The 24,217-nt window shown below is 41.3% G+C and overlaps 1 protein-coding gene and 1 long non-coding RNA gene across 2 annotated transcripts in view; one reads left to right on the plus strand and one right to left on the minus strand.

Annotated features, from left to right (window-relative positions):
* Nucleotides 1–24,217, minus strand: part of NPSR1 (neuropeptide S receptor 1) — a 136,506-nt gene that overhangs the window by 108,683 nt on the left and 3,606 nt on the right.
* LOC116664893 overlaps nt 1–24,217 on the plus strand; it is a 151,355-nt gene that overhangs the window by 64,164 nt on the left and 62,974 nt on the right. The gene's annotated exons all lie outside the window — the stretch shown is intronic.

The raw sequence follows: 24,217 nt of genomic DNA on the forward strand, positions 1-24,217 counted from the left end.
AGGCATGACAATTAGGTGGCAACATTAAAAGTGCTTATAATATAATGGTAAGTGGGAAAACATGATAAAATTGTATATTGGGGGTGATTACAACTCCGCAAAATTATACATGTAAGAAAAAGACTGAAGTATACTAAAATATTAAGAGTGGTTATTTTAGGGGAGTGTGATTATGGGTTATCTTACTCTTTTTCCTTTGACAGAATTTTATAATATTAAAGTTCCACTGAATAACATAGAATTAGTAAAATGAAAAAAAAAAAAAAAGCAGGAATGCTATTCATTGAAAATGCCAAGCCCTCCATAAAAAATTTTCCATGATTTCTTCAAATGGAGCTTTTCATATGTTTCAAGTCCATAGCCCAAAATAAGCAGAGGCCCAGGGCACTGGGATAGGCTGGACGCAGGGCTGGGGCAGGGCTGGGCGGTGGGTGAATATGAAGCCAAGGGGATCCAGCGGCGAGTCCAAAACTGGAAGCCAAGGGACTTCAGCCCAGAAGGTTTGGGCAGAATCCTGGTAAGATGCACACGTCTAAGACTGGAATTCAGAGTGCTTCTGCTGTTTGGAGGAGATGATAGGAAGAACCTGGAGAAACCCCTTGTGATGGTAAAATGGTATGTGTGGATCCGGCCAGGCTCTGCACTCGGTGGTTCTGTCAAACCATGGTGTATGATGGTTGCTGTGAAGGCACTTCGTAGATGGGGTTACATCTGCCATCACTCGACCTTAAATAAAGCAGTTTACCCCCTATAAATTGGGTGGATCTCATCCAGTGAGTTGAGAGTCTTAAGAGCAAAAGCTGAGGTTTTCCAAAGAAGGAATTCTTCCTCAAGAAATCCTTGGAGAACACAGAAATTGTGCCTGAGTTTCCAGCCTGCTACCCTCCTTTAAGGATCTCAGACTTGCCAGCCCCCACAATCATGTGAACAGATTTCCTAAAATAAGTCTCTCTCTCTTTCAATATAATATAATATTATCTATCGATCGATCGGTCAATCTACCATCTTTCTGTTGGTTCTGTTTTCTGTGAAGAACCCTGACTGACACCCTCCCTGAGTACCTGAGACATCATGGCAGCACTTTTTCTTATACTAAATTAATTTTAAATCATACAATAACAGACCAATACTTTCTTCTTTGAAAACAACTCAGATAAAACTCAAATCCACTCTGGCTTCCATCCTCCATCTTTTCCCCTCTCTCAGAAAGTAAACATCATTTTGATTACATTGTATATCCTTCCAGTCCTTTGAATTATACCTTAGAAGTATGTACACACACAAACACACACACACATCCATAGCAAATATATATCAAGCTGATATTAAAGTTCTCCATCTCAGATTTACAAATGGGTTCCTGAGGCCCTGATGGAAGTTAGGGCCTTAGAGCTGCAGAATGGTGGAAGTCAGGGAGGATAGGCATTGGGGTGGTGCTAGGGGGAGGGTAGGTGCACAACTGGAGGGGGAGGACCACAGGGTTGATGACCTCTGCTGCTTTGAAGGGCACAGGTGGCAGATACCTCACCTCCAGCATGCTTACATCATCTCCCTTTTGGAGGGCAGAGTCTTCTTTGCTCAGTATCAGGCCATATACTCTTTCTCTGGTCCTTTTCGGATGAGAAGGGTCACACTTTTCTGGATGACTCATTCATTTCTCTAGCACAAGATCTGGGTGGCACGGAAAAATCATCATGAATGGAAAGTAATCATTATGAAAAGGGCTATTCTGTATGGAGTGAGGGAATGAATTTTTCTAAGGGAATTCTCTCCTTTGAGACCCATGGACAACAGTGCTGTCAGGAGCAGGTACAGCAGGGGAAGGCTTTAAGTACCAGACTGATGTTCCCCATTCAGCAAGTGGTGTGTAGGTGGTAGGACATAAATAAGTGGTCTGAACTTGGAGGACCTACGTTTTAAAACTGCAGAGCAACTTGAGGACCAACCTAAGAAACTAGGATTGGAATTCTCTCTTAGCAGGAGGTCTCGTAGACACTAGGTGCTGATAGATGATGCGGGCGCTACATGAGGCATCTGTATACGTACTGGGACATGGTCCTAACCTAGTGTGCTGTCAGGGAAGAGGATGGTGTCCTGGGGGTATTCATGGTTCAAAAGAGATCAAGGAGCCCCTAGAGCAGGTGGTGTGGCAGGTAGGGGTCTGCGTAGTCCTTTCCAGCCCTGCTGAGAATGCAAATGAGAGATTTTCCAAGATTTTCTCCTGTTTCTCTTAGGAAATCTGTTTCCTAGGGAGAAGCATTTCAATGCCTTAAAGTAATTCCTTTTTTTTTTTTTGAATTACAAAACACTGTATCACATCCAGTAAATTTTCTCAGCTTGGGTGGGGGTGGAGGGTAATTTATTTCCAACTCAACCTGTACTAAGTCAATCTCTGCTGAAGTCTTTCAGCCTCAGAGGAAGAAGGAAGGGAAAAGTTAGAGTGCTTGTGATGTTTGTCAGATCAGAAATTCAGATCTCTATGGAGAGAGGGGAGAGAGCTGTGTCTGGAAGCAAACAAAGGAGGAGGTGTGGTACTCTGCAGGGAATGGGAGGGTGTCAGGAAGGCAGTGGATACAGAACTGTTTTCCTCGCTGAGATCCCTGTCTTCACCTGCACCATCCTGGGGCCTGCCCGGCTGCCCACATCCATTTAGCTGGGAGAAAACAGCTGGCCACCAGTCTCCTCCTTGAAGTCTGTGACGTTTGGTGAACTTCCCACAGAAATCTGCCTCAGCCCCAGGTTCTGGACTGAGTCCTTCTGTTCTGGGATTCCCTGGGGGTCGGCCCCCATCCCTGATTCTCCAGAGAGACTCTTAGTTTACAGAGAGAATAAGTGAGCCTGCCTGCCCTGCCCTCAGGCAGCTTATCTGCTCTCCACCTTACCATCTGCACCCTACAGAGGTCCCTCCAACCTTCCAGCAGGAGGGTGTCAATCTCCTCAATTTTCTACTTTTGACACAAAAATTTTTTTTCAACTAAAATTACACTCTGAAGACCTTTTGGATGAGAATTAGAAAGTGAACCCAGGGTAATTTTGAGCTAGAAGTCAATTTTTTTCGAGAATATACCTCTCTCCATGTCCCCTTTCAATACATGACTAACTGCCTGCGGTGAGTACAGTCAGGCCGCATTTCCAGAAAAGCAATACTGAAGTGGATCAATGATTTGCTTTTCATGAGGTGCATTGGTGACAATGCTGATTTCCAGAAATCAAGTTTCTCTAGTGGGCCTACCAGTGGGCATGGAGTAGCTGCTTTTTTCATCTTTGTCCTGCACAATCACAACCTAGCCATCGAATCTCTTCTAAGTAGGTTTGGGGTTCAGATCTGCTCTGCTGGGAGCACAGAGTGACAAACACTGCAAATCAAATTATCCTGGTTAGATGTATCAGGTCAGGTGTCAGGAGGGCTGGTGCAGTCGATGCTGGCTTGGCTGAGCCTTTTCTTAGGAGCTTCCAGTAACTGTGCTTTGGGCTGGTCCACCCAGGGCGCTCTGTAAACAGATCAGTGTCTCTTCTCCTTGGAGTTAGATGATGTCTGTGGGGTGGGTTGAGCAAATCCTGTGAAATTAGGTCTGCTTCTTCTGCTTTGGAGTTTTCTACTGGAAGACAATCTCACCTTAACTCATTGGCTTCAGGAAATTTACAGATGGAGAAAATTCTCTATTGTTGCTTTCTAAGATCCACGTTTATTTGTTAATTCATTCTATATCAATTAATTGTCTACAGTATAAAGTACTGGTGCTACAAAGGGTATTAAAACATGTAGATTGCATAAATTATACCCAGCCGAAATTAAATCCTGTTTCATCAAGTTGTACAAAGGTCATTAAGTATGAAAACAGTTACGTAGTTGTAATATCATTTTACTCATAGCATTCTTAACCCATGCACGCACATGCACCTGAACAAACACACACACATCCCAAGGTAATATGAAGATTTCAGATATTGTGAAATTTGGAAAATTGGAAAATGTGCATTGGAGAAACAACTTCAGAGGCATTTGAGCATCACAGAGGTGAGCAGTTTGGTAGAAAATTTGGTAGGCTTTCAACCCAGCTTGACTTTGAATCGGATTCTTTATTACTTGCTAGATGTGTAATACATCAGTAAATGATAACCTCTCTGAGCCTGTTTTCTCATTTATAAAATGAAGATGAAAATAAAATATGCCTCAGAATGTAATGGTTAGTTATGATGATGAAAATGGAGATTTCTAGCTCAGTGCTGGATGCATAGTTCACAGGCAATAAGAATTGGCGAATTCTCTCTTGGTTTTGTGGGCTACGTACAGATTTGAGGAGTGATTATAAATAATTTACTACCTTTTCAGAATGATGCTTGAATTCACTCTGTTCATCCTATTTTCAGTTCCAGTTTGTTGGAGTTTCACCGGAGCCTAACAGGCACTCCACCTGCGCCCCTTCCCCACAGGTACTAATGGTGTGTCACACCACCAGTCTCAGACGGATTTCAGATTATAGTTGGGGATTAAATGCCCCCTAGTGGTCATGTGAGGCAAACATTCAAACCAGATTCTCAATATTGAGCAGAATAGGTGAATTTGGAATTTTTCAGTGACTAAAGACTAGAGTGTTTTCAACTCAGTTACATAGCTATCAGCTCATGACTAATTGGTTTTCAATCTCAAGTTAATGAGGTCACGCAATGACGTTAGCTCCTTGCAGATCAGAAAATTACAACCTGGGATTGAAAGGGATGAGTTGCAGTGTTCTCTTGACCATGCAGGCGCTGCTATGGGGCTGAGAGCTGGGATATGACTCCATGGGATAGGAGTCCAGAGTCAAAACGATTTCCAGGGGGCCAGACATTACGTCTGGCTCACCACTCCGGACTGGCATTTTATCTTCCCCATAGAAAGTGCTTATTAAATATCTGTTGGATGGATATATGGTTGATGACAAGGGCAAGGATACTTATAAGTTTTCCAGAAAAGGTTACTTGAAATGCAGATCATCTTAGGAAATACAAGGCATTTAGTTGGATGACGCTAGTTGAAACTAGGTATGTCAGACTTGTCTAGAGAGGAAGAGATGATTTACTCAAATCTAAGGAATAATAATCCTCTTTTCCAGTGGAGTCCTGGAAACTGAAAACAAACAAAACAAAAACAAACAACACTCTAAGTTATCTTTAACAGTCACATGGTGAATGGGAATGAACTAACATAATTTGATCAAATCACATGAATCTAGCTCCTGACTGACTTAGTTTGTGATGTATAATAGGTACTCAATAAATGCTGTTGGTGACTGTCATGTGCCAAGCATCACAGCCTGACCAATGAAATGGCACTGTCCTCAATCTTATAGGTAAGGAAGTGGAGTTCAGAGAAGTTGCTACCTGGGATACCTGGAGCATAAGCGATGCAGCTGGAATATGAACGTGGCTTTGCTTGAAAAGTCCACACTCAGATTTCTGTAGTGGTTTTCTGCTCGAATTTTGGGCCAGAGATAGCATAGTTGCCTCATTTACTTTCAATTATCAACTGGGAAACAGATCTTCATTTTCCCTCTGACCCAAAACTTGTTGGAAGCTGGGTTTCTGGAGCTGGTTTCATGACTGTCTTCCCCAAGACTTAGAGTAAAGTCAATACTCAGTCTGTGTTTGGATGGATGGACTTGGGAGTAATGTGTGGCTTCCACACTACAGAAGTCATAAATATCACACAAAATGCAGCTGTATCATCTGCCCCAGCGATCATAGAGCTTTCTGTACCCTTTACATTTTCATGGTTCACTTTATGATTCTTGTTATTTCTGTGATGTTGAAGATGAATCTCTCAAACACAGGAAGGAACAAATATATCACGCTTCCCAAGGGAGGAAATGAAGTCTCAGAAAGGTTATGATTCAGCCTCAGTTCTCAGCGAGCAGGCAAAGCAGATTTGCTGTCCTGTCACTGAGACCCGTGTGTCACCTGCCATTCACAGCACCCAGGCTCTGAGGCCAGCTCCAAGCCTCATTAATTTGCCTACGTGGGTTGGAAATATCAAAAGCAGAGATCTGAAAATGTCTAATTCCATTGAGGGTGAATCACTCTGTAACACAGGGAGCACACAATTTAAAGTGAGACAGTTAGGAACAGACTGCAAAGCTTTGGGCTCCCGAAGTTGCTTAATTAGACTTGGGGGATGAGAGGCATTAAGAGGATCTGTAGACCCCTGGGCAGTGACCATTTCTGAACAGTTGGAAACTTCTCATTCAGGAGTCTCAGTTTTTAACTTGTGTCTCACCCTACTTGCTGCTTCAGAAGCACTGCCAGGTGGTTAACAAGCAGTAAGGCGGTCAGCCAGGAGGCATGGAGGTAGGACTGGGCTTGCTCAGGAGTGCCCACCTTGGCTTCTCCTCCCCACCTCCTCCTGATGATGCCCTTTTTGAAAACCTGCATTTTAACCACCCTCCCAGTAACCCAGCTTGGAGACACTCTTGAAAACGCAGTGAAATTATTGTCATCACAACCACCAATCTGCATTCATCTTTCCTAGCTGTTTTACATAGAGCTGTGGGAATTCTATCTTGGATTACTTCCAGGATAGCCTTCATTCCTAATACTCAATTGTGAAAAAAATATACAGCAAGATTTTTTATTAATTACTATTTCAAAAAATTAGAAATTTACATAAAGCTACACATAAGTGTGAATGTCAATTCCAGTCTTACACTTTTGTAAGGCTTTTCATATCATTTTAACAGGGGTCTAGAACAGGGATGCAGGTTGCACCCTCTGACGAGGGGATGGTGGGACAAGCTAGCAGGGGGGCCTCCTGCATGAAGAATAGGAGATCCTGTGTGGGATGGGAGGTATTGTCATAGCCTGGATCTGTTGAGGTTGCCAAGGTGAACCCAAATTGTCGAGCACTAAGAGTCAATCTGTGAACTCTCATGCAGTATATAAAAGGGGGAAGTCATTTACCCTGAGGGGAGAGCCTTAGCATAGGCCTATACGTTGGTGTAGAAATGATACTCAGGCCAGAAGTGGGAAATTCTCCTTGAAATCATCTTGCTGTGAACATGATTATACTGGTTTGCATTCTGCATAATTAAGCTCAGCAAACCCTTATTGAGAATCTAGCAGCAAAGTGCAACATACTTTGGCAACCATAGTTTCATAGAAGTTACATAGGACCACAGAAAGAAGGCTAAGACCAGGGGCTCCTTGTCTGATGGTGGAGGCATACATGTAAACAAAAATTTTCAAGGTGAACTACTGTAATGGAGATGTTGTAGAATCCCAAATAAGAGACATAAAGTAGAACTTGAGGAAGAGCTGGTCATGGCTGGTCAAAAGGCACATCCTAGAGGAATTAATACCTGGGTTGAGTCTGAAAATGAGTAGAAGTAGCCATGCAAACAAGTAGGTTGCTTAGCAACAGTAGGAGTAATGGCAGACTGGAAACTTGTAGGTTAATAAGGACAGATAGGGGCCATCCATGAACATCATGTGGTCACAGAGCAGAGATAGGCTGATAATGAGAAATTGGACCCGTGTCCTAAACACCAACTCTTTCAAAAGTGGAGAGAGTCCACTCTGGGTCTTTGTCCTGAGTTAAAGAATTTGCTACCAAAAGGAAAGATTCCTCTCCGTCTTGAATATTCTCCAACTGTCTTCATTAACTGAATTAATTTGCCCTCCCTCGCAACACCATCATCATGGGTGACAGAATACAGCTTTAGCTCCTTCAAACTGGGGCTGAACAGGAGAGCAACTCACCACCTAATGTCTTAGTTTAGCCTCCAGGACACACTGAATAACTGCATCAGCTGTTTCTACTCTGACCAGAAAAGGTTAGTTCTTGGTCTAGGGTATTTTATTGTTACTACCATGAGTCATACTTTATATTTAATTAGCAATGTTAACTTTCCACAGCCCAATTGTTCTCATTTCTGTCAGGTTTCCGTGCAGATCAGGAGCTGCATTTGCATAACTGACTGAGTTTTCTGTTACTAGTGAATCCTTGGATCTGTTACTAGTGGATCCTTGGATCTCAACAAAAATGCCAGTGTCCTGTATTCATTTAGTGTGAATCCTATCTTGTGATTGATTTTTGAATCTCAAAAGGACCTCCAGATTAATCACAAATAGGGTGTCCTGGAAGCTTTGAGTCAATTAAATTATGGGGTTCCATCTGAATTCCCCTAGTATATCAGACCACAGATGCTAGAAATCATCTGAAAACGCACTGGGCTCCAAGCCCAGGGAGACATTAATTTTTGTTGAACAAATGAATGACATGTCTTCTATGTACCAACATCTGAGATTAACATTTAAATTGCTATTTGAGCTCTAGACTCTTGAAATGTAGAAAACTAACATTTGGATAAGTTTGGCCCAAATCTCTAAAATGTCATCGAAACCAAAGTAAATTACTATGTAATAAAAATATCAAGAAATTATTTTTCCTCATGACCCACATAATTAAAAAAACAAGCCTGTGGGACTTTGTTTTTTATTTTGGAGGAACTACTGAACAGGGGAAAGTATCGGAGGCACTTTCCCTCTGAGGGCTTTTCCCAGCTCAGACCGTGATGTCTGCAATCTGTAATTTACAGTTCGCCCAGGAGGCTGAAAATAAAGTAGCTAGAATAAACCGGGGAAGCTAGCAAGCGGAAGAGCAGAAGCAGATGTGAGGCCAGGGTACGGAGCTGAACGTCATGGTGGATGAGAGCAGGCAGGGGAAAGGGGCATGAGAGGAGCTCAGTGTGGGGATTCCAGGGAGACCGTCCTAAATTGCTACTCCTGGCAGCTTCAGTTTCTGTGCATCTGAGTTGGATTGGTCTGCAGAGTTGAAAAGGCTGAAGAGTTAGTGTACACCCAGTGGCAGCTGGTCATCTGCCTTGGTTTCCGTTGTCCTCTCATTCTCTTGCCTGCATTTCTGGTCCCCTACATGCTGTCTGAGTCTTGCAAGCCTCCCTAGCCCAGGGTTGAAAGCTAGTCCCTCCATCTCTCACCCGTCACTTGGGGGCCTAGCTAAAGATACAGGCACCTGCCTGATTCCAAGCATCACTCCCACTCCACCTGAGCCTCTTGGATTTCGATGGAGTTGGCCGCATCACCTTGGGCGTGTGCTCAGGAGCCCTGGCTACCCCAGCAGGGGCCAGTCCCCTGGGCCAGGCTGGTCCTCTAAGCCTGATGGCTGCCTCTGTCTAATCCTCTTCCTACAATTCTCTGCTTGACAGGGAAATCCAAGTGCAGTTTATGGTTCAGCCTATGCCAATGATAACAGAAAAATAACACAGTTGGACAATGGATTTTTAAAGGAATAGATAATGCACAGGTTGCATGCTTAATTCAGAAATCACTATTAAGATATCTATTGGGGGTTGGAGTGGGAAAAAATTCTAAGGGGAGCAATAGGAGAAAGGGGAGAAAGAAATGAAATGGGAGAATCACTGCATTGCCCCCACTAAATCCCTTAATTCTGCTGGGGCTCTGGAAGTGCATAACCTTCATTATTCAAAGATCACACCCCTCTCCACACATTTCCTTACTAGGGAGACTCTGGCAGGTCCTCAGACCCTTCAACATGTGATCCTTGGGGGCCAGTGCATTATCTGGAACCTCCTCTTCTCCCATTCGGCCTACTTTGCAATCACAAAGGTGTCTGCTCTCAGGTGCCTTTTTGAACCTCCCTTTAGATTTCTATGCAGAAGAAATAGGTCTTTTCATTTGCTCTCATGGAAGTACAACATGCAAAATATATTTGAGACATTGCATGCTGTATTTTACATTATTATTCTGTTGTTTCTGATAATAAATATAATATGTGCTCACTGTTAAAGGTTTAGTAAAATATTTTAAAAGTACAAAGATAGAAACCCACCTTCCAGAGAGAATTTCTTACTTTCCCATTTTTGGTATATTCCTCTCCGTATTTTCTGGGTATATATCTACATGTAGATATTTATATGCCTATAAAACTTGGAATATATTATATAGGCAGCTTATTGTATTTAAAAAAAAACCTCTAGCATTGAATGAGGAACAATAATTAATATAGGTGCATAATATTTCTTAATACTCCATCCTATGATTCTGTCTCAATTTTACTCTTCTACTGTCAGATACGTACTGAATAAAACAACCTAATACATATATGACTATGTGTAAAGATTTCTTGAATATTTCTTTAGTATTCTTAAGGTTTAATCCTGCAAACAGACCTTCTAAGTCATAGTGCAAATATATTATTTAGTTGTATATTACCAGATTACTCTCTAGAAAAATTGGGTTAGTTGTCTTGATTTACTGTCCCACCAAGAGTCTACAAGACTGTCACATGCTTTATGTACCATTTTTCTTTAATCATTATCAATTTGATATGTTTCATATTATATTTCATTGTTAAGTTTTTATTATTCAGACCACTAGTAAATAACCCTTTTTATACATTCTTTTAACTCTGCATTTAATCTAAATTTCTTATTTTCTTTGCCCATTTTTTTTTTGTTAGAAATACCTTTTTTCTTCTAAGAGCTCTTTATACATTAAGGATGTTTAAATCATGTTATATTGGTAATGTAATTATTACATAGTCTATATGTAATGTTATAACTTTATATACATAAAAATACTATATATATTTATTTTTATCGAATATACTATTCTCAGATTTTTGTTTCCCTTTGAATTTTTATTTTTAGACTTAGAAAGTCCTGGCTTATCCTCAAATCAGTCTGATAATTATACTTTTTCTAGCTGTTTTGTAAAAACGTAGTTCCAAAATCCAACTAAAATAGATTTTACAACTTTACATGAGGTAAGAATCATCACCCACCCACCCACCGGTCTTACTGCCAAAATATTCATTCCTTCTTACTAATTTTTGTAGTGTCTTTGTAGTGTTAAGTTTATATTTGAACTATAATTTTATCTTTAGGGCAAACTTTGTTATTATTAATCTATCAACTACTGTGCTAATTCAGAAATGTTTTGCTTAATGCAGATTTATATTTATTAATAACTGACAGAGAAATATCCCTCTTCCTTATTAGCATTTATATTCAGATCTCTTAGGTTTGCTTACTTTTTTCAAATGAGTTCTTGAATTATTTTCTCAAATTAAAACAAACACATTGAAGATTTGACTAAAATTGTTTTAAAAGTAATTTGGGGGAGAATTGACATCTTCACAAAATTTAGTCTTTCTATCCTGGAGCACCATGTGACTTTTCATTTATTCATGTATTTTATATATTTCAGTGATGCTTAGCATCGTAAATTAACACTGTCTTAAGTTTGACTAGTGCTTTCCAGTTTATAAAGTATCCTCACATCTTCATGATCCTCTCAATAAGCCAACCAGGAGTTCTGACTTAGACTTAGACTATGGTTCCTGTCCTGACTATCATTTAATGGGTGTGTGACCTTGGTAAGATCATTTTACCTCTTGGCCTCATCTGCCCAAAGAGGTGCTTCTGTTAGGTTATTCTGCAGCTTCCTTGGGGAGAGACCATGATGTGGCAGAGCCCTTCCTGAGGTGTGTTCTAGGAGCCATTGTCTCCATGGTGTATTATTAGCAGTAATGCTGTAATGTCCTGTGGTCAAATACATTTAGAAAATTCAGGTTAAGCAGAATTAAACAGATTTTTTTAAACTGTAAGCCTTCTCAGAAACTTAATAGGCTAACACATCCTCTCTGTATACAATAATATATAATATGCACTAATTTTGCAAATATTTTTGGTGATAGACCCCTTTTATCTGTATAGCAACCTACATAATTAGACTTTTGTCTAATTAGATGTTTCATAGAAAATCTTTTGGGAAATTCTGATATGGTAGAAAGAGCATGTGTTTTGGAACCAGATCTGGCTTCAAATTTTGGACTTTTAACTATGGTGTGAACTTGTCTTCTCTGAGACTCATTTTCCCTCTCTATAAATCAAGGATAATAAAGACCAATTCAGAGCTGCAGGAATTGCAGGAGACTGTTCTGCTCACTGTAAAGGAGCAAAATTTGCCCCCCAAAAATGTATCTCTTTGGTGTGAAGATTAATGTAGGCTGATTATTTTAAGAAAGAGAAGACTCAGGAAGCCTTTCTTTTTACCTCCCCCTTAGTTGGCTAAAGAATTTAGGTAAAGACCAGGTGACTGAAGCATTGTGCTGTACACGAGAAACTGACGCATTGTAAACTGACTATACTTCAATTAAAAAAAAATATATATATATATGAACTGTTTCCAGACTAGAGCTATTATGCCAGTGATATCTGCAAAGAATGTGGTCTAAGTGTGGTGGGGGAACTCGCAGGCTTAGAGATCAGAGTCCACTCTGTCCCACTGTCTCTGCAGGGCCCAGCAAACATTTATTTACCAAACGTTTTGCTTTTCCATCTCCATGTGACTTGTCTTCCACCCACTGAAGTCTAGAACCCCTATTCCCAACATCTTTCATCTTTAGATGAAAATGGTGTTTAAGGTGAGAGTTCTCGCCTTAAATTTTGGTGAGTTACTCGGTTCTCCTGGGTCTCTCCCATGTACATATACTATCAAATTTTGTTTGGTTTTCTCCTGTTAATCTGTCTCATGTCATTTTAATTTTTAGAACAGCCAGAAGAACCTGGAAGGCTAGAGGAGTATTTCTTCCTCTCCAACGTCACCCATATCCCCCAGCCTTTCCCAGAGGGAGAATTATATTTCTCTACTCCAGGGTTATCAGATCTAAACTTACACTGGCCAATGAATTGTGAGCAGAAGTGATATATGTCATTTCTGGGCAGAAGCTGTAAGAGCCAGTGCAGGGTTCACTGTTCTCTCTGTCTGTCCGTCTATCTTCTGACTCTGATATCATGGAAGCCTGTGTTGTGTTGAACAATGATCGGTATCGAGGCTGCAAAGAGGAGAGGAATTTTATTTGGGGGTCTTAAGAATTGCAATTTGGGAGACACAGATTGGTGTAAAACTAAAAGAGTGTTCTGGGGAAGAGAAAGAATCAGGGGCTTATAAAGACAAAAAGCCACAAAGTTGTTAAAGTTGCCTAGCAACAGTTGTGATTGATGTAAGTCAGAAAATATTTGCCCTAAAGAATCAGAAGTTGTTTTAGGATAGAGATACGGGTCCAATAAGTAGATAGGCGGTCACAAGTTAGAGTAAGGGTTCCATAATTATCTTGAGTTCTGGAAGATGTTCCAGTGCCCTTCGTTAGGACAGTAGGTGGTCAAAAGGACAGATTCCACCCAGGCTGAAACAGGCATTAAGTCATACTTCCTCCATGGCCTCTTGGCTCCACTTTAGACCTCTCACTTAGCAATACTGACTCCATTTTTATTTCCTTCCATGGCTGAGATGGAGTTTCCATCAGCTTGGGTCCTTAAGTGACTGCAATAAGCAGGGGCCCCTTGCTAACCTGTAATAAACATGTGGCACAAGTGGAAAATAACCATTATGTTTTCAGCTCTCTGAGAATACCTGATTATTTGTTACCACAGTATAAAGTTTAACCTGAGTTAATGAAGGAGTAAATAAAATAATCAATGGAAAAGACTACGTTCTTGGCAGAGTTAGCATTCAATAAACTATTTTAAGTTTTATTTTGGGCTAATTATTTCTGTATTCTTGAATACTTTTTGCAGTTTTATCCCAACCAAAGTGAAAAAAAATTCTCAACAGTGACTAAATGCATTGGAGAGGTAATCAAATTTATTCTTAATCAAAAGACTACCTTCTGTTTGTATGGATTGCTATGTGTTGCCAAGGGCAATAGTCCACAATACTAGATGAAAGAAAGGAAACTTGCACATGGGCGTTGGCAACATTCTCTTTCATTTTTTTTTATTAAATTAGGAGTTGTGAATAATCGTCCTTGAGGAAACACTTAGGTTCAATACCTGTATGTGAATGGAATTCTGAGCACCGTGGGGAAATCATTTGTCCAATGCAGAGCCTGGAACGCTGCAGGCCTGGGTGAGTCACAGCTCCATCCAGGCAGAGGAGCAAGGCAAGGAGATTTCAGGAGCTGGAAGAAAAGAAATGAAGGGGAACTTTCTTCCCTTTTATTGTTGCTTCTTCAAGGAAGTCTAACAATCCTCTAGACCCTGTATCACCTTCTGCACTCTCTCCTGCCTGGAGAGCTCTGGAGAGTAGGGTTGTATTTACATGGAGCCAAGTTCTTTTTAAAATGCAAATAGCCCTGTAAGGTTAAGTAGGCTGTGGGAGAGACACCCAAGGGAAGGAATTTGTTTACTCAGAATAGCTCTTATGCAAATACTTGGGAATCAGTTTATTGAGGGAAAAAGTTTTGCAATGAAAGGAGGACCAGGCAAAAGAGGGAGAAAAAAAAAATTTGAAAGCAGAGTATGCAAGGTCCTAGCTGAATGCCCTGGTGGGGATGAGGGCAGGCAGAGGAGGCTGGGAAGAGAGAAATGCGGTTTGTGAGAGGGTGGGAAAGCTTCATCTGGGTTCTTGTGAATCACGTCAAGGTTATGCTCGCTTCTTATATCTCTCAACCACCTACTTCTATCTGTAGGAGAACTGTCTCTTTCCTTCCAAAACTGGAACTAAAAAGGGGATGAGTCCCAGGAAGTTTCTTTAACCTTTGGCAATGGGGCAACAGCCTGGGTGAGTGGAGTGTGGGGGTGAAACAAGAGGGAAGGGGGTAGGGCACAACTATTAAAAGAATGACAAACCAGTTGAAGACTGGTCTCCCAGCAGAACTTGAGGCCCAGGACGGGGAAGATTTCCCTTCCAGTAGACCTTGAGCTTCTTTATACGCTCTTTGTAATATATTAGCATGGTAAATGCACACCCGCCTGACGCCACAGTAATTCGGAGGCTAACCGTAAAAGCTCAAAACGTCGGTGGTGGCCTGTATAGGGAATCCCAGCCCCTTCCCCAAAGTAGTTGGAATAATTCTCCCACTTGTTAGCATATGAAATTACAGAGCCCTTAAAAGCTAACCACCCCACACTTCATGGCCGATCTCACTTTTCTAGACGACCCCATCCTCTGAGGCTGTGGCTTCTTGCCTCTCACCTCTGGCCTCTGGCCTCTGGCCTCTGACCTCTGAAGTCGGCCCGCAGTCTGCTTATGGAGTGTGTATGTACTTTTACTTTAAACTAACCCTCCCTCCCCCTGCCTCACGCCTCGTGGCCTCTTGGGCCTTCTGAGACGCCTACACTTGGTCAAGGGAGTGTGTATCTCTCTGAATAAATCTACCTTCACTCTACTGTGGCTCCCTCTTGAATTCTTTCCTGCACGAAGTCAAGGACCCTCACTTGTCGGGCGCATCCCAGGGACTCACCGGAGACCTGGGACAGGGCCATTCTCTCGTGCCCCGTTTTCCTGCAACAGGAGGGTGGAGAGCCTGGGAGAACACCTTTGGGATGGAGAGTCTGTGAGACTGCTCTTTGAGGACAAGGGCATTAGCCCTCTCTCAGTCCTGACCCCTCGCTGGGTTGAGGGGACGCTCCCAGGAGATGGGTGAGTAGACTTCCTCTGTGATTACCTACCTCCTCGCCCCCAAAACTATGTCTCTCACATGAGATTTGGCTCCTTCCCTATCTCACCATCCCACAGGGACATCATTACTGTTTTGCTCCCACAGCACAGCTGCCCAGGTCCAGAGAAACCCTGTGATGTATGATATAAAATTGGCTTCAGGATCCAAAGCCCATTTCTCACACTTTTCTTGGTTGTTTTAAACCATCAGGAGAGGATGTGATTTCTTATGCTTTAGGGTAGAGAATAAAATCCTCATACTAAGCCATCATGAAAAAAATGAACTAATGTTTTGGGTAGTTTTTTGAATGAATTTTTTTTTTAAAAGTGCTTTTAGTATTTTTCTCATAAATTACCTTAGTGAATGGCACTGTCATTATCTGGAATGTGAAGAAAAATTACATCATTTCTGAAATCATTCTGAAAAATTTAAGGCTCTTTTCTATGGGAAGGAGAAACTTTCTTGGTTACTTAGAAACATACAATCCAGGCTGAATCAATGTATATAAAACTCTGTTCAGTCCCTTCATAATCCAGATAATAGCAGGTTGAGAAACAGGAGCAGAGCCAGCCCCTGGACTGCCCAAAAGGAGAATAAATGAAATGTCTACTTGACTCTCAGTGGTCCACTTTCAAGGGCGCGACTTCAGTACTCTAAACATGTAGTTTTGCACTTCGTATTTGTATCACCTGGGAACCTGTTCCACTCAAAAATAAAAGCTCACTTCACAGTGGCTTAAACAGATAAAGATTTTTTTTCACATAATAAGAAGTCTGAAGGTAGAGAGCTGCCACCCTTAATTCATTGAAATTGCCTTAGCTTTTCTTCTGTGGTTGCAAAATAGCTGCTGCAGCGCCAAGCATTATGTCTAAATTCAATGCAGAAAGAAGGCAGAAAGTAAAAGTCCAGCCATGTCTTTCCCCTTCTTTCAGAAAAAGAAAAAAAACTCTTTATCAGAAATCTCACAGACTTCCAATTAAGTTTCTCAATCTGTGCCACCTTTTGCTGCAAGGAAGACTAGGATAGTGAATATTCAGCTTAGGAAGTGAGAAGGGGGTTGAGACTCACTATGGAGTCAACCAGACAGCATTGCTGTCTACAAGAGCCCATGCGGGACCTGTTCCTGAACATGCTTTCCCCTTTTCCAGGCTCACATAGTTCCTCCTTTCACCAATGCTTTTGATGTTTTCCAAAATTTGGTAACATCATCAATATTTCTCACTAGTACTAGATTTTATATAGTGAAGATCCATGCCTAATGGCTGATGGTTGATGTCTATTTTCTAGAATGAAGACGATCCTTGGGAAACATTCATAGGGCTGTGTCCTGAATTCTTTGTTGCCATTTTCCCCTAGTACAGTGCTAAGCTCATGATAAGGTTCATTTACTTTTGGAGATTCCAAGGGTCTTGTCAAGGCTGGGCATGGTTATTGGCACTGGAGATCCAGTGACAAAGCAAGATACAGCTCCTGTCCTCATGGAGTATAGTTTGTAGACGTCATGAGATTGATAACAAATGCACAGACACATAATGTCATATACGTTAAGGAGACTCTTGAGGAGGTGACGTTTGAGCAAAGACCTATGTGAAGTGGGGCCTTCATCATTCTGTCCATTTTGATCCATGCTTGTTGCTTTTGGAGCTTCCTCCATCCTGAGTCCTGCACTAATCTTCTAAATCTAGATCCCACTTCAGGTTGTCCTGAGGCTTCAGTTCTGCTTCCACTTTGCTGTCACTTGGGGATTCATGACTTTTAAATGAAACAAATTTTCTTGAAAATTACACTCACGAGGTGCATCTCTATATAATAAATATTTTATTAAGGTATACTCTAAACAGAAAAAAAATTTTACCCTTTTAATGTCTAGAGTTGTGAATTTTGACAGATATAACCGTCGTTACAATCAAGATATAGTTCTATCACCCAAAGACATTCCCTTGTGCCCTTTTGCAGTCAACCTCTTGCTTATCCCCAGTTCAGGGCAACCACTGATTTATTTTCTGTCTTTAGAGTTTTCTCAACATCATGTATATGAAAGCATGGCAGTATGTAGCGTTTTGAGTTTGACTTCTTTCACTTAGCATAATGCATTTGAAATTCATCCAAGTTGTGATGTGTAAGTTTATTCCTTTTTATTGCTATGTGATATTCTATTGTATGGTTGTACAACGGTTTGTTTATCCATTCTCTAACTGCTGGACATTTGAGTTGTTTCCAGTTTCTGGCACTTTCAAATGAAACCAGTATGAGTATTGACATATAGGCTTTTATGTATGTCTTATGTCTTTCCAAAATGTCTTTACCGTTTGCTTTGGCGTCCACAATGAATGATGGTTCTAGTTGCTTCACGTCCTTGCCAGTTCTTGATATTGTCAGTATATTTTAATTTTAGCCATTCTAGATGTTGTGTGGTAGTATTTCATTGTGGTTTTATTTTGCATTTCCCTAATGACCAGGGATATTGAGCATCTTTTATGTGCTAATTCATCATTTGGTGATATGCTTGTTTGAAACTAACTGTTTCTTTTAAATTGAGATTTTTTTTCTTCTTATTGAGCTTTAAGAATTATTTATGTACTCTGGATAAAAATTATTTATCAGATACATGTTATTTGTAGATATTTTATTCTAGTATGTGATTAGCCTTTTTATTTTCTTAACAGCATCTTTTAAATTATAGAAGTTCCTAATTTTAATGAAGTCCAATTTATCACATTTTTCCTTTATGAACTGTGCCTTTGGTGTTATATGTAAGAAATCTTTACCTAATCCAAGGTCACAAATTTTATCTCCTATATTTTCTTCTAGATGTTTTAGTTTAGGTTTTACATGTAGGTATATGTTCCATTTGGGGTTGATTCTTATGGGTGTGAGGTTTGGGTAGGGTTCACTTTTTACATTTGGCTATCAGTTTGTTCTAGCAACATTTTTGCTTTTCTCCACTGAATTGCCTTTTATCTTTGTCAAAAATTAATTGACCATCTATGAGTGAGTCTATTTCTGGACTCTATTCTGTTCCACTGTGGTTTCTATCTTTTCCTCAATACCACATTGTAGCTTATAATAGTCATAACCAGCTAGTGTGAGTACCCCAACTTTATTCTTTTTTCAGAATTATTGTAGTTATTCAATTTCCTTTGCCTTTCCATATACATTTTACAATCAGCTTATCAATTTTAACTCCCATATCGTCTTCCTTCCCTGCCTTTGCCAGTCTTCTCTGATTCCCTAAACCCTGCATGATCCGACAGGAAGTCCCATTGCCCCTTCCTGTCCGCTTGCAGACACTCCTTGTCTGACTGACCACTGACACCTCTCACCGGGTCAGTCGTAACTGACTCTCCTTCCCCATTGTCCCCTCCCTGCCACTCCTCCAGCACTCTGCAGCATGGTTAATCTCTCTCAAGTCACAGTTTTCACTGTTAATATTTTTGCTAATAAAACTTCAAAGATTTCTTCTTCTCTGTAAGGAAAAAAATCCATGTTGTTTAGTCTAATGGTCCTCTTGGGTCTTTTTATCTCTCTAACTCTTTCATCTAAACCCAAAGCTTTCCTTTACTTGTCTTCAATGAAGATCAACTTGATTTTCTATGTAGAAGTCCTTCTTTTTAATTTGTTTATACCGCCCTCAGCCACTTCCCCTAACCCTTGTCTTTTCTCCCCTTATCTAAGTGACTGCACTCTCTTCCCTTATATCATAATTATTGACGGGGTGTCTCTTTCCCCCATTAGACAGAATTGTCTGGGAATAAGTTACCTGTTTTGTTCATCTCTTGAAACCCTAGTGCCTAAGGTAATACTCAGTTAAGCGCATCTGTGATTCTCCCCTTGTTAGGGCACAGGGGTACGTGCCATATGGAGAGGAAAAGAATATAATTTCAAAGATTGTATCCTGCTTTATTATACTTTTGACTTATTTTTAGGTTTGATTTAATTTGTTTTAAAATTTAAATTGAGTGAGAAATATTTATGTTTATCTATAGGTGTTAAGAATTTAAAAGACTGAAATCATCTTTGTAATGTTTGTTGAATTAAAGCATTGGTTTACCAGTCTCTATGGACAATGATACATCCTCTTTGGCTCCCTAGTACCTAGTAGAGGGTCCTACCCAGAGAAAGCAGCTGCAGTCTCACTCTTCATAGGACAGACACATTTTTTGCTTAAGGTGTGCAGAGGCAGCAGACAGGATTCACGTGTGACTGCCTGATGGAGATTCTAGTAGACAAGCCTGATCCATTCACCGCACCACAGAAGATCCTGTTGTCACAGGTGGTGCCCTCCGCCCTTCTATAATCAGGCATCAGAACACACAGAAGGAGAGAAGGGGTGTGAATGTTAACATCCTCTCCCAATACCTGCCCAGTGTCTTAGGGCTCAGGTGGGGAACCAGAGCAGGCAGCATGGAAAGGGGAGCAGACAGATCTTTGTTTAGGTCTGAAGATCTGCCTACACAGCCTCCCTGCCAATATGACCTGTTGTGCTGTCAGGAATTGCCCCAAATCATGGTACCTTTAAAATTTAAACCCGATGGCTTGTAGAATAAGGATTAAGACTCTATCCACTCTAATGTGTTCACATGAATTTACTGAGACCTTAGGAATAAACTTGCTATACAGATTGTTTCTTGATAATGATCTTTCATTCCACAAAATATTTATCAATCATTTGTCTACTATGTGTCAGGCATTTAGGGGTAGCCCTAAAATGACTGACATCTAGTGCGTTTGTGTGTGTGTGTGTGTGTGTGTGTATCTCTGTGTGTGTCTGTGTTGATGTACACATGTGTGTCTGTGTGTCTGCATTGACGTCTGTGTGTGTACAGGTGGATACACATGTCGGGAGATGAACCCTGTTGCACAGAGATTTGAAGGACAGGGATGATGCTGGACAACCAAGCAAATCTGAATTCTTCACAGAAGAGGGGGCAGTTGAGCCTAGATGTGACATCAGAAGAAAAAGCTATGAGAAAGGCATTTCTGCCAACGGTAAACAGAAGCTTATTTCTTTGGAATATGGTGAGAGATTCGATGCAGTGTGGTACAGGAGGTGAGGAGAGGAGCAGAGAGGGTGGTCCAGTCAGACTGTGAAAAGTCAGAAGGCCAGGCTGAGGAATTTGGGTGTTATTGTGCAGAAGGTGAAGCTCAAACCCAGCTTTAAAACTACGTTCCCCACACTGGGGCGTTCTGTTAAGCTACATTTCCCGTGCCCACCAGCTAATTAATTCTTGCCAATGGAATCGGAATCAGTCTTGTGTCATTTCAGGCCAAAGCAGGTAAGTTTCCCTTGGAAACTGCTTGTTCTAAGAGGCAGAGCTGTCAGTTGACCTGTTTGCAGTTGGGACTTGACGAGAAAGTAAACTTGATGTATTAAACCACTGAGATTCAGGGTTGAATTTTTATTGTTGCAGAGGCTAACCTATCCTGACTAAACTCAGCAGTAGAATCATATTCTTTTCCCTCCTTTGTTCCTTCCTCTCTCCCTTTCTTCTTTCCTTTCTTCCTTTCATTTTATTTTTTAGAAAGTTCAAACCATGAACTTCTCTCATACTTCATATTCACATCTAGTTTTTTAAAAAAAAAAAGAATTCTATTTTAAACCCTCCTAGAGCTAATGAAAGCAAGTCATGTCAATGATAAACTCATGTTGAATGAAATCATACGAAGTCATGTTGTTAACTGTAAGGTGCTGATTAGTATAAGACCCCCATCATTTAGGCAGCCATCAACATGAGAAAAAAAAAAAAAGAACACTGATTATTCTTTAATGACTTCGTCATGACCTTGGGTGGTTTTGCCAACGTGTGGCCTAGAAAATCTTTTTGCCACAGTAGAAGCTCATCCCTTCCTTCTCCGGATAGGGCATCACTTCTCATCTCTGTATATAGCCCTTCTTGTCGTGGGCCATTAAGCTTGCATAGTTAAAATTAGACATTGTATCAGGACCATAAAGTATGAAATGGAATCTTCGACATGTCTTATTTTACATTTTCATGGAATAATTAAAAGAAAAGAAACAGCTCTGTTCACCACCACTATTTGAGGTCCTAGTGCATATTAAGGCTGTGGAAGAGCTGCAACCACAGCGATTTTAGAATCAACAGAAGTTTCTTCTGTGTGGATAGTGGTGGTTCCTTGTCTCTCAGTTAGCAGCTTTGGGAAGGAGTCAAACAATTAATTCCTGGGGCTAAAACGGCTAGTTTATCAAACACTTGACTCCAGGCCATCTCTGTTCTTAATGGCCTCATAAGCATTCAATGGCTTAACTTGTCACAACAACCCTGGAAGGACATTTAATTATTAGCATCATTTGTTGGATGAGTAAAACAAGGCACAGGTAGACGTGAATGGCCCCAAGTTCATGGCTAGATAGTAATGAACTGGGACCTGACCCCAGCAGTGGACCTCACAGCCTGTGCCTCACTGTAGTGATGAGGACGATTCGAGATGCTGAGTTTACTTGGGGACGACGAGGTTACTTCTTCTGCCATCAGCTAGACTGAGAGTTCCAGACAGAAGCTAAGTTCCGTTACAGAAAAATAAAGTTACCTTTCTTGTCCACTTGAGTACATGGCTTGATACCTTCTTACCCACTGTATCAACAATAAATTATTTCAAGGATGACAGGGTGACTTTTTTGGGGAAGCATTAATGGATATGCTCTTTTCTACTTCCTTTAGAAAACCTCCCCGAGCCCAGGCAGCCAGAGATCTCTACCCCATTTGCCTTCAGGGCACAATCTTTACTCTAGCAAAGCAGACAGAGAGAAACAAGTCAGCTCCCAGCTTTCAAAATACTTCATGGAGAATATCATAAACAGTTTGAAGAGAAGTGTCTTTTTCTTCTGCAAGAGGACGTGTCTTTTGAGCATTCACAGCAGAGAGTCTGGAATAATAAATTTGGCAGAAAACGGTCTAGTCAGTTTCCCCAAGACTGAGAAAGCAGGCAGCGGCAGACAGGAGCGACAGACGTACGAGAGTGGTACAGGATGTGAAGAGGCTTAGACAATGAGGAGAGGATGTGGGATGGCCCCTCCTAAGGCTGCCACGAAAAGAGAGAGGAAGAGACTACGTCTGGGAGCATAGGATTAAAAGGGTGCTGAGCTGCACTTACTGTGCAGGAACCTGAGACCTACCCAGCTATTGTGAGGAGGAAGCTGAACAGTACAATGGCCACGTGGGGAGAGAGGGGACCAGTCCAGAGTTGGTGGGAGAGATGCCATCAAATATTTATTTACATCAGGGACCCAAAAATTCAAGCAGGGTTGAGAGAGGGAAGGAGATGCGAGCCCCCCTGTACCTGAAGGAAATGTGACAAAAGGACCTTGCAGCAGAAAACAGTGCAGCTTGACCTGGGCCAGATGGGGATGCAGACAAGGGTCCGGAACAAGCATGACCACTTCTAAAGGCCAGACAGGACTCTGCATCTCAGCCGGCAAGGCCAGCTTGTCCAGATTCCTCCCTCCCTCACTCCCACCACACACAGGTGAATGCGCTACAGAAGCTTCGTTCCTACAGCTTAGATCCCTTTCCCAAGTCAGAAAATGGGGAAACCCTTTACAGGCTGGAAAATTCTGCAATTCTGAGTTGACTCTGAGTAAACTAAGATTGTTTCCTGCCATCAGATGTATTAGGGACACAAAGGGAAATTTAGTGGAGGAAGTTTTCCTTTTTCACACACTAGAGTACATAGCTTGGGAATTGCATGACATCCTTGTGGAGCCGACCAGTGACACATGTGCCTTTCTCAAGGACGTGGAGTGAACTTGGACGTGATAGAGCTGACCCAGGGCAGGGGACTGGAAAGTGGCCTTCTGGGTGTGCGTAGCAGAAATAGGTAGTGGTAGCAGACCTTTAATGATTATTTAACTGGGCAAAACTAGTAGTGATTTCCTTATGAACAGCAACAATATTGCACTACAGAAACTCAAAATGAACATGTTGAATGAAACGAATTGGAAGAGGACCAAAAAGTGCATGATGTAAATGCAAGACCCCTCGTTATAACTTGCAGGAGATATAGTGGAAGGGCAGGGACTGAAGGCTCCTGGATTCCAGGAAGGGCATCCCTGACCTGCATTGTCCTGGAGTCCAAGGCAGGAAGGGAGACAAGCAAGTCCTGCAGGGATGTGATGGGACAAGAGGAGGAGGGTTCAGGGAAGCAGGCCAGTGGGCAGAGAGGAACACCACCCTTGATTTATGCAGTGAATGACAGTCACTGAAGGTGAAAATGCTGATACTCGGTAGAGCGAGTTCTTAGAAATGAGTTGTCGACCTAAATATAATAAGAAACAAGCACAGTACACTTAAGCGTCTTAAATTGAGTTTTTCCTAAAGTCTAGTATGAGATAATTGGGATCTGGGTTGCACTGGAATTAATTTTGTTATATTAATGGAGGAAGGGTGTGTTAAGAAAATGAACAGTAAGACGGCAGGCAGGCAGGCAGAGGGTGCGCAGACAAAGGGAGCAAACTGTGTCCAATCACCCTCAAGCACTTAGAAGCAACCATTTACATATAAACAATAGTTAGACTAATTGCATATCATTTGCAACTACTTGCTGAAGGAGATTCAATAAATATCGTTGTTAGGTAATATGTTAGCACTCTTGGCTCATGTTATTCCCCCACCTGAGAGTAATACAGCTGAATTCATTTGCATTATTTTAGAATTTAGGCAATTTACTAATTCAGACAGGTTTCTCTCTCTTTGAATTGATTTTCTCATCATTAAGAATCAGGGATTCAGGAAACACTGC

The sequence above is a fragment of the Camelus ferus genome, chromosome 7 (assembly GCF_009834535.1).
Source record: "Camelus ferus isolate YT-003-E chromosome 7, BCGSAC_Cfer_1.0, whole genome shotgun sequence".
Taxonomy (NCBI): domain Eukaryota; kingdom Metazoa; phylum Chordata; class Mammalia; order Artiodactyla; family Camelidae; genus Camelus; species Camelus ferus.